Below are 11876 nucleotides of genomic sequence, written 5' to 3'. Positions count from 1 at the left end.
AACGAAGTAGAAACGCTATAGCCAGCGCTGTGTTGTGGTTTGTTAAGCCACTGACTGTGACATCATCCCATGTGAGCACTGCTTTGGTTCCTGATACTGTTCTTCCTAGCCTGTTCCCTGCTAATGCACCTGGGAAAGCAGCAGAAAGCTGTGCAATTCCTTGAGCCACTGCACCAATGTAGGAAACCCGAGTGAAGTTCTGGACTCCTAGCATCATACACGGCTTAGCCCTGGCAGTTACGTCCATTTTGGGAAGGAATCAGTGGATGTAAGGTTTCTCTCTTTATATCTCTCCCTCTCACTCTGTTACTCTGCCTTTCAAACAATCAAATTTTTATAAAGAAAAAGAATGGAGAGGGAAACTGCCTGGTATGCAGAGTGTGTGTTGTTCATATGCATTGTGATACTGAAATACACTCCATAAAATACACAAATACTGCATAATCCAATTTTTTTAAGATGTGAAGAACGTGTTTCTTACGTAAAGAGAAGTTGATGACTTTACCAAATTTGGCAAATGTGATAAATATCAGTTAATATATTTTCTCTGGCAATTTTTTTGCTTCCTTTTTCCATTTTCCATTAACAATACAATAATGTCCAAATGTAATGATTTATAATTTAACAGATCTGAGAGTTTAAGTCAAAGAGGGAGAAAAATCTTAACACCCAGGAAATTTCTGAGATTATGTATTTGCTTCCAATAATTCTTCCAGTTCATCTTATCCTATGTGTTATCCCATGCACCTCCATTCCTCTTTTCTTTCCATTTATCCTTTTGTTTCTATCATTTCTTTTCTTCCTCTCGTCCTCAACGCAGCTCTTTTCTCATTGATGTATATATTTGCTTGTTCATTGGTTTTTTCATCTAAAAGAAATCTTCCATCCATTGGTTCCCTTCCCAAATGTCCATGACATCTGCCGCTGGGTCGGAAAGGAACCAAGAACTCCATCTGGGTCTGCCACGTGGGTGGCAGGAACCCAAGTGCTTGGGCCATCACCTGCTGCTCCTCAGGTTACGCTAGATTCCAAGTGAATCTGAACCTCAAATCCCAGGACTGTGACATGGGATGGCAAGATGCCGAGCAGCTTCCCATGTACTCTGACAAACTCCTGCCTCTCCTTCTGTTTGCTGACTCACTTTCTAGTTTGCCTGATGTCTTCTAGCTTCTGACACTTGACAACCTCTCATTTTCTTTTCCCCCTTGACCTGTTAATTATGTTGTTCCACATATACCTGAAATGTTAATATTTTCTACAGATATTCTGGGTTTTCAAGCTGTGTTTAGAAAAATCTTCTACTCAGTAATAAACTATTTAATGTGTTTTAAAGTTTTGTATTAATCATTGTGTACATGTGGCATTTGTTTTGGCATACTTAAATGCAGTTGTATTTTTCCAGATGACCAGCCAATCTTTCGTATTATCAGATATTGTTTAATTCACTTTTTCTATGTTATGCTGGAATTCTGGTTTTCATTTCAGTACCTTTGGTCTAAGTCTAACTGCGGTTTGTTTATTTATCTGGTGTGCTTCTTATTGTGCCAGTATCTCATGCTTTCCCATTACTGAATTCCTGAACTATGTCTTCAAATCAAGCAAGTCTCTTCCATCTTAACTACTCGCTTTTGCAAGACTCTGTTTATAACTTCATATATACGCTTACAGTGAGAAATTTGGAATAATAGTGATATCAAAATAGCTTATTACAACAAATTTTAACTTTTGGATAAATTCAGAGTAAATTGACAGATTTTAAAAACTTGCACTTTTCTAATGAAATGCAAATATGCTGGGGGGGGGCTGTTTTCCAGCAACATAAAAATTAGGTCTTCCTAAAAACTTTCTATGCATAGATCCCTAAAATATTTAATCTATGATTAAATCATGTACATAGATTTGTATGAAATTATGACTGGAATAGTTCAGCATAACAATTAAGATGCCCCTTGAAACAGAAGCTTCCCATATGAATGTGCCTGAGTTTGTCCCCAGCTCTTCTGATTTCAGCATCCCACTGATGCGCATGTTGGGGAACAGTGAATGAGTTCTTCAACCGTTGATTCCTGGATTGAGTTACTAGTTCCCAGCTTTGGCCTCACCTGGGCCTGGCTGTTGTAAGCATTGGTGGAATGAATCAGATCTCTGTTTCTCTCTGCCACTCATTTTTCTCTCTCTAGATTTCTCAAATGAAATGAGTGTGGGGAGGGGCGGGGAGGAGGCAGCAGGTTTTTAGATTGATTCCTCAAAATCATTTTTCCAAAGAAACAAAGTTGAAAGGTACAATCGTTTAAGGATGCGTTTGTCCTAGAGTTCTTGAAGTATCCTTGGTAGTTTAAAACTTTGCATTGTAAGAGCAATTGGTCTAGAACTAGGAAATAAAGCTTCTATGATGTATATCTTATCAGAGACACTACATAAAGGTGTGTCGGCTCAAGTGAATCAGCTCCTGTGCTCTGGGGAGTACAGGGGGAGGTAAGAGAAGGGTTGGGTTGCTTTCCCAGCTCCTGGCTTTCGCCAGCCCAGCCTTGGTGCTCCAATTCTTTTTCCTCTCTCTGCCTCTCAAATACATAAAAAATATATTTTTTCAAAAGTTTTATTTTATTTTTATTGGAAAGTCAGAGACACAGAGAAGAGGAGAGACAGAGAAAAAGATTTTCTCATATGGATGGCAGAAATTCAGACGCTTGTCATTACCTGCAGTCTTCCAGAACACAGTAGCCAGAAGCTTGAGTTGGATCTAGAACCAGAATACACACCCAGCTACTCCACAATGGCATGCAAGCTTCCAAAATAACTTCTTAACCACTGTGCAAAATCCCCACTTTTCAGCATTGATTTATATTCTCCAAAACACATAAATATATTGTTTTTAATCTAAATACTTATATATGTACATAAAGATAATATGCTTCCCTAATTTCTTCTTGTAAAGATTTATTTATTTTTCTTGCAAAGTCAGATATACAGAGGGGAGGAGAGACAGAGAGGAAGATCTTCTGTCCAATGATTCACTCCCCAAGGGGCCACAATAGCCAACGCTGAGCCAATCCAAAACCAGGAACCCAGAGCCTCTTCCGGGTCTCCCACATGGGTGCAGGGTTCCAAATCTTTGGGCCATCCCAAATGCTTTCCCAGGCCACCAGCAGGGAGCTGGACGGGAAGTGGGGCCACCAGGAATAGAACCAAGTGCCGATATGGGATCCCAGCATGGTGGTGCAATGACTTTAGCCACTAGGTTACCATGCTGGGCCCATAAAAATATTTTAAAGATAAAGATAAATATAGATAATGTTTATCTATAACACAAGAGAACAAGCTGAATTAAAACACATTTAAAAACAAATAAAGAAGCTTGACACATAAAAGTTGAAAATCTTATTAAAATACAGTGCCACTGCCAAAACTATTAAAAATACTGAGGAAAAATAAAAATAATATCAGGATAAACGTAAAAGATGGTAAAAGCAAGAAGGGTGGGAGAATAAAAATAAATGCATGACCGACTCAAAAAACATATAAAGTTATTTAGACAATAGCAACAGGAATCCTAACTATGATGTGATCTTACTTTTGAACTTGTAAAGGTGGAACTTCATGCTCAAGTGAAATAACAATTACATGCAGGATGTGGAGCCAGAGCCACTGTGGGAAAATTGAATGAATTTCCAAGCTCGTCTGAGAATAATTAAAAGTAAAGGCACTGCATTGGAAGAGGTTGGCTCATCGCAGCACCTCTCAGAAGTGCTCCCCCTCTGGTGGACCTACGAACTGCATCTCGCTTCATCATGACTTCCTCTCTGCTTGTTTAGGCTAGTGTGTCATTCCTGATTGACTCAAAGAGCTGGTTTACTCATGAGCCTAAGATTTCCTGCTAACTTTGGGTAATGCTTTCTAAACGTTAAATCATCCAACTTGGATCTCACCAAATATGAGACAGACAGGCCTACATGTAAAACTGCTTTATCACCCCCGCTTTAAAATACCCAGACACAGGTCCAGAAGGCAAGTCTTACTGCAAAATCTTTGAAAGAGTTGCCCATAAGGAAATGACATCCGGACTTATTAGGTGACTAACATACTAAAGAAGTGACAGTAGAACCACAAGAAGAAAAAACCCTCAGACAGGATCAGATACTGGGCCAGGTTTCACCATGCCTCAGTGTAATGATGAGCATATCCTTATGAAGGACCGAAACCTTTAGCTGCATCGCACAGGGTTTTGTGTCTTCCACAGCAAGAAGGAAAACAAACAAACTCCATGGTGACTCCCAAACTCAAGCCTGGTTTCCCAAATGTGTTTGGTTTCTTCTTTTTATCCATTTTTAATTGAACACAGTCACCCAAGAACTTTCGCATGGATTCGTCTTTGACTTTGCTATTTCCTCTTTAGGTTGCTGACCCAGTGGCTACTCCTAGAATAGCTTCTGGGATCTAATCATCGTTTCCGTGCTCGTCTGACCCGTTTTAGCGCTGCCTTTCGGCTTTGTCTTTTTCAGCCCAGCAGTCGGGTGATGTCACAGCAGAGCGGTTAAGAGTTTTAAAGAGGAAGCCAAGTTGCTTGGGTTTGATCTGACCTTTGCAAGTTCTGACTAGACATGTAATCTTAGGACAAGCACTGAAATCTTAAACGTTACTTTTCTCATCAGAAAAAACTGAGAGAAATAATCAGAATAAAGAAAAATCGGAAAATAGATAAAGCTCATAACCATGTATTTCACAGAAAAAAAAAAAGACTACAAATTTCAAACATGAATTACAGAGATCCAAGATTGAGGGTTACAACCTTCTTGCCTTACAGTGTTAGAAATTACAGAAAGCTGATATTGAGCTTTGATGGAATAATGACTTTAACAATTTCTTACTGAAAAGAAAAATCATTGTTTTATAGAATAAGAATCTTTCTCTAAAGAATATTTTTAAATGTATGTATACATGTTTACACATTGCTATAACATGTACTAAATTTACTAAAACTTCCATCTCATTAGCAAAAATGTACATCTTCCACCCATAAATAGTAGATAAAGCCATGCAACATATTTATTATGAACTTGATATTTTCCTAATGTATCTTGAAGCAGAAATCAAACACATTGTACGATAACAAAGCATAAAACATGTAAGAACAAAATATAGGGGATGGTATTGTGAGGCAGCAGGTAAAACCATGGCCCGTCACGCTGACATTCATTCCGTCTGTGTGTTCATGTCCTGGCTGAACTGCTTTTCATCCAGTTTGCTGGTGGAACTCTTTGCTAACGGCCTGGGAAGAACAGTCCAAGGGTTTGGATTCCAGCCACCCACAGGAAGATGCAGGCGAAGCTCCTGCCTCCTGGCTACAGTCTGAGCAAGCCTGGACAATGCAGCCATGCGGCTGAATCGGGAATAAAAGATTTCCCTCAGTTGCCCCCTCTTTCTCTCAGTAATATTGATTTTTGAATAAATAAACCAATTTTTGAACAAGATAAAATATAAATAAATAAAATATATATTTTGCTATTGCCAGTGGAATAGTTACCTTTTTAAGAATTGAGATAAGGGCCTGACAGAGTGGCCTAGCAGCTAAAGTGCTCGCCTTGAATGTGCTGGAATCCCATGCAGGTGCCGGTTCTAATCCCAGCAGCTCCACTTCCCATCCAGCTCCCTGCTTGTGGCCTGGGAAAGCAGTCGAGGATGGCCCAAATCCCTGGAACCCTGCACCCGCATGGGAGACCTGGAGTAAGTTCCTGGCTCCTGGCTCCGGGTGGGCTCAGCACCAGCTGTTGCGCTCCCTTGGGTAATGAATCATCAGATGGAAGATCTTCCTTGCTGTTTCTCTTCCTCTCTGTACATCTGATTTTGTAATAAAAATAACTAAATCTTTAACAAAAAAGAATTGAGATACAGCTACTGATTGGAAAATAGCCACTTTTTAAACACTGCTGATCAAATTGAAAATGAGAATGTATAAAGGACATTTAGCTTAATGCTTCCTAAACTTTCAGTTGTCAATGCTCAGAAAATTTCACAACCAAAATATAAACCTACACAGAGTTGCTAAGATTTATTTTTCTAGACTAATCCATTAAGATAGCAGACATTTTTAAAATGTTTTAACACAAAAATAGTAAAACAGTAAAACACATATATCAAAATAAAGGGAAAAAAATAAGCTGTTTTGAGTTTCATGTAAGGCCAATTCATTGTATTTTTCCCGTTATCATGCTGGACTGTGACTGTTATAGGTCTGCAACTATCACTTAAGAAACCCTGACTTAGATCATTCAGTTTATCTGTGTCTATTTCCAGCAAATGGAAATACAGGAGAAAAGGAGAAGCATTTATACAATCAAATAAATAATAAATAGAAAACCAAGCCTGACCATAGTTGCAATGAAAAGATTTTCTTTTATTATTTAGAAGTAGACAAGTTTTATGTAGATACCAATGAAAATGAGACTAAAAGGAAATCCTACAGTCACAGTGTAAGAGAGATCAAGGGAAGCAGCAAATATTCTGCCCCTAGAGTGCTCAGGATGTAAACATCTGTACAAGGATGGGATGCTGTGACTATCAGTACTGGCAAAAATAAACTGGCAGTGAAAGCAAACAAAGAAGAAAAGAAGAGGAATGAGGAGGAGGAGGGGAAGAAGAGAAGGAGGAAGAGAAGAACCTTGGCTAAAATAGAAATGTAACACTGTTTTCCTGAAAGTATGACCCTAAAATCGAAGATCAGCTTGCCAATAATTCTCAACTCAGGCTACCCAATAGAATTGCAGAATATTAACAAAAATATGATGCATTGATCCCAGGACGAGAGAAAATGATTCTGAAGAACTCTTCATTTACACAAAAACAGCAGTTTGAATGGGGCATCCCTGTTAATGAGAAAGAGCTAATAATATGAATTTTAAGTATTCATCCAAGACATTATTTGAACCATAAAGTAGAAAACAATAAAAGTTAAAATTTTCAAATATTTATTTACAGAAAAAAACAAGCAATCAAGTAATATAAATATATACAGTTTCAATGCTACAATAAAACATGAATACCAATATAAAGCAAATATTTAAATTGTATCTGAGTATCATTGGTATTGTTTCTAAATATTAGGGTGTTGAAAATGCTGCCCAGAATTTAAAAAGTGGTCTCATTCTAGTAATTTATCCTAATTTTAAGGCAGCAAAGCAGTGGTACTGTTTAAAAAATGTTTTGTTAATCTTCGTGAGAGATGCAATACATCCAGGGCATGTTTTCTCAATTTTCAGAATTTTGGGGAAGATAGGAACAGCACAAAGCATTACTGAACATGTACTCTGTGAACAAATACACCGAAGACTGTGGGCCAGTGTTCTCCAAGCGTGCTACTGTAGCTTTGTGTCTGTGCTAGTATCAAATTGTAGTAAAAAAAAACAAAAAACACATATTGTTTGCCCAAGGAGGAGACCCAGAAATGCACCTTTATGATAACTTCCTTCATTTCTCTTACCCAAAGTTAGAAATCATTGGTGGAAACTTGATTCAGGACCATACAAATTCTCACTACACTTTATAAATTGTTTTGTTTGTTTATAAACCAGCAGGCTATGCGCAGATAACATATCCTATCAAGGCATTATTTCTAAGCATGCTTTTAGCTAAGCCCCTGCAGTATGAGTCACACTCAGAAGGGATCCTGGGAAAACCCTGTTCCATGACATAAGGGAGTTGGTACTCCGTGATCAGGGGGATTAGCAGAAGACAACAGGGGCTTTTGATCTTTTCTAGACTTTCAGGCTCCTGTGACCAGAACCTCCCTCTTCTGTCAAGACAGAGATAAAGAAGCTTAATGGAGGCACAATCTACACAGTTTCTGGGATAATTTTGCTGTGACATTTATTTTAAGACTTGGTCTCTGGGTACCTGTTCTCTGATTGTGACAGCTGCTGTATTTTTATGTAGGAAGCAAGAAATTTCTAAACTTGCAAGACAATTGAAAAAGATACCATAAGAAAAATTGGCCTACATAGGAAGGCATTGTTGCAATGCAAAATGAAACTCAAGCTGATTAGTGGAATAGCTTTATGTCTGTGATGATTGTTATTTTTAATCTTTTAGGTGGAAAATAAATTAGACAAGTATTCAGAGGAAATGAGCTTTTGTTTTCAAGTCAAGACAAATGTACATTTTTTCCCCTAAATCAAATTGTTTTCTGGCCAGTGATTGTCTTCTAGCCCTCTAAGTAACTAATTATATTTATATTTTAATTTTCTATCCATCTTATTAAATTGGACTGAAAAATTCAACTTTTTATGCTTTTTTTTAAAATTAGGTCAGAGTCTTTCTTGTGTGTTTCTTGTAAGAAAACTTCCACTCCGCAAGAATTTTGACAGTAATCTACCTCACGTTCTTCCATGGAGAGAGGGAAACTGTGATGTGAGTGAAGGTTGTATTACAGACAGAACAGATTAGAAACCTTTTCTTTCAATGAATGAATCTATTCTACATAAATACCAACTGTATCACCTGTGACATGAATATCACATGTGTCATTTATATAACTGTTTCTTCTTATAAATATCTGCAGATAAGAAACAGCCATGAAGGCTTGGAATAATAGTTCACTTTTCTTTGTGCTGGAGACTACAGTTCTTTGGCTCTTAAATGACCAGCCTCCTCTCCTGGAAAACTTGTATCAGGGGTCAGCCAGAGACTGTGGTCAAATTTACATACACACACACACACACACACACACACACACACAGTATTCTTTCTTTTATAGGATTCTCCTCTCACCTCCTGGTATGTTTGGCCATGCCAGGATGTGTATTCTACCTTCTTGAACCTTATGTCAACTGTGCCCTGATGCGATTAAAGAGCTAAACAAGGGCATAGTCAGGTGAAGATCTAGTTGAAGCACAAGCAACAATCAGAAGAACATGTGCAGTAGACTCCACTAGAGCTGAGCAAGGCTATTTCAAAGAAAACCAACAATCAACTCTGAATCACGGGAGTGAAACAGCATCTGTGAAAGAAACTAAATGTGATTAGCCATATACTTAAAAGTACATCTCCCAATGATAAATAATTAGAGGTAATTTATATGTCCTTAATATTTATCACTTATGTGTAAGCATTTTAGTTTAGGCCCAAATGAAGTTAATGACAAAAAAGTAGGTGAACTTCATAAGTCAGTGGAGGAGATTCAATGGTCTTCATGACTGTATATTGAGTGAAATAGCCAGCTATCCGTTCAGTTACTGATAACAGTCCTTGCCTGTGTTCCCACTAAACAACAGTCTTTTTGCTTTGTACTTAAGTTTCTATGGTGAAGCATTACGCCTTAGATGGAAGGGAAAGGAAGGGGAGGGAAAAAATAAGAGAGAGGTAGGAATGGAAAGGAGAAAGTTTATATCATTATACTCTCAGAATTGTACTAGAATTACATTGAAATCTGTTAAAATGAAAGATAAAAGATTCATAAAATTAATAAAACAAACAAGGGTGTATAAGAATGATACTTGCATATTCCTGATGTAGGTCAAGCACATTTCAACAAACAACCATATTTGTCAATCCCAACTTGGAATCTAGACATATCAGACATTCATTTCCAACACAGTACAGTTCAAGGGGCGGATACTCAAAGGAGAGAGCAGTTAGTATTAGAAAATTCAGGCTGAAGAATAAAAGATGCAACCAAATCTCAAAGTCTCTCATTTTGAACAGGGTGTGACCTTATGTTATTTGCTCCGTGGAGCCAATAAGTTAACATTAAAAACAGATTTGAACCCCTTTATGTTCCCATCTCTTTCTGAAATCCATGGTTCTAATTAACTGAAGAGACCAAAAGAATATAAACAATGCAGTTGGGAAAAGAACTGCAGCCTGCACAGATACAAGCCAATTTTATATTCTCCAATGCACAAATGTTAGTATTACACCAACCCATTCTTATCCGCCTCTGCCCCTTCCTCACGTCACTGCCATCATTGTATTATATAAATCTGAGCACTGTTTATAGCTACGCATGACTTCCTTTTCCAGCTCTACTATAACTAATGGATCACAACATCTCTGAAATGTTCTCATTACAGTTCTCTCATAGCTGAACCCGCTGTCCTAGGACTGAGGTTATGGGTTCCAGGCTCTTCACACACTCTCAAACTCTCTTTCCTAGATTTAGACGTTGTTTGTACCTGATTTTTCTACGGCTAAGTTCTTTGTGAGTTATCTTTCTGAAGCACTCATCTCATTACTTAATTCTTTTTTCTTCATGCAATTTGACAGTTTACTATTACTTAGACCATTTGCAGCAATTTGATTTTCGGTGAACAGGTAAGAAGTGCTCAGCACAATGAAAAGCACCTAGTAAATACTCAATAATATCAGCGCCTTTCATCAAGAATCATGTCCAGAATCCTCCTTATTGTACTCACTGTAGTCATTGCTTCTATTCATTGAAAAAATGAGCATTGATAATATAAAAAGAAAAGCAATGATGCATTTCATAATTAATTTGTATTCATTTTGGAAGCATCTACATATTTTTGAGAAACAGTAAACCCAAATAATATCATGCTAAGGTCTGAATGTTTGTGCCTAACAAAACTCACACTTGAAACTTAGTCACCATTGCGATCTAACACTAAACAGTGAGGCATTTAGAAGAGCTATGGGGTTAAGAGGATGAAGCCCTGATGAATAGATCTGACTGTATAAAAGAGTCTCCAAAAAGCTTGTTTACTCTCCTGCAGTGTGAGATGCAGCAAGGTCACAAGTATAAGAAAGCAAGATCTCACTAGACACACAATCTACTGCCGTGTTGATTTTGGACTTAGCCTCCTGAATTGCTTGAAATAAATTACATTGTTTATAAGCCATGCAGTCTATAGCACTTATTATAGAGTCCCAGTAGAGTAAGAATTACGGCACATCTCTGCAGTAAGCTGATGCCCATTTCCCATCTGCACACCACACTGCAGCCTGAAGACAAGAATCACGAGATTATAGCCCTGATTTCTTGGCATATTATAAAATCTCCACTCAAAGGAGCCATGGTCTTTTGTTCTCTCTCTAGCCCCATTTCTTTTTCATAGCACACACTCAGATTTGTGACATATCACTCATTTCCTTTTTTGCCCCTTAATCTAACATCACATCAAATGTATGCTTGGTGAAGCACATTATATTGTTGATTGATGTGTATTCATTTGTCTTTCTGTTCTAAGAAACACACTAGGTTAAGTGGCTATTATAATTCTAACTAGAAACTTATTATTTTCTGGTATTTTTACCACATTGCCAAGATGGCTATTTTCACCTTGGGAATTCCTATGTTTTAAAAAACACAACTTCTGAAAAAAATTACTTGAACGATCATTAACTTAAGATTATTTAAAGTGTATCAATTTTCTTTTGAAGCTTGAGAAATTTCTAATACTCATATGGGTTGTTGAGTTTTTTTAAAAAAAAAAAAATACCAGAGAAAGAACAACTATTTAATTCCAGGACAACAGTACGCATTTGATGACATCTGAACAAGTCACCAAGTGACTTTTTTGGGTCTGCTGGCAATGTTGGTTTCCAATATGACTTGTGGAATTGATGACAATTTTGCATTTTGCCAGAAGTAACTGTCTCAATCTTACTTGCAACTGGAAGCAAATGATTATTGGAAAAAAACATCTCATGAGACTTAGGAATAATTTATCATGTAATATAAGTCCCTGTCATGTATTATTCACTACAAAATGACCACATTATTTGATGTATTTATACAATGTACTTAATAGCACCTGCTCCTGAAAGTTATGCACAACAGAACCTACATGGATCCCGACAGGATGAACTCCAAACACTGAAAGTGCTCAAGGTGGGCTGGGAAAGCTTATGATGGCCGCCAGTGTATT

This window comes from Ochotona curzoniae, unplaced genomic scaffold (assembly GCF_017591425.1).
Source record: "Ochotona curzoniae isolate NIBS_2020 unplaced genomic scaffold, NIBS_Ocur_1.0 contig_3190, whole genome shotgun sequence".
Lineage (NCBI taxonomy): Eukaryota > Metazoa > Chordata > Mammalia > Lagomorpha > Ochotonidae > Ochotona > Ochotona curzoniae.
The sequence above is the reverse complement of the archived record's forward strand: the minus strand, read 5'-3'. Positions refer to the sequence as shown.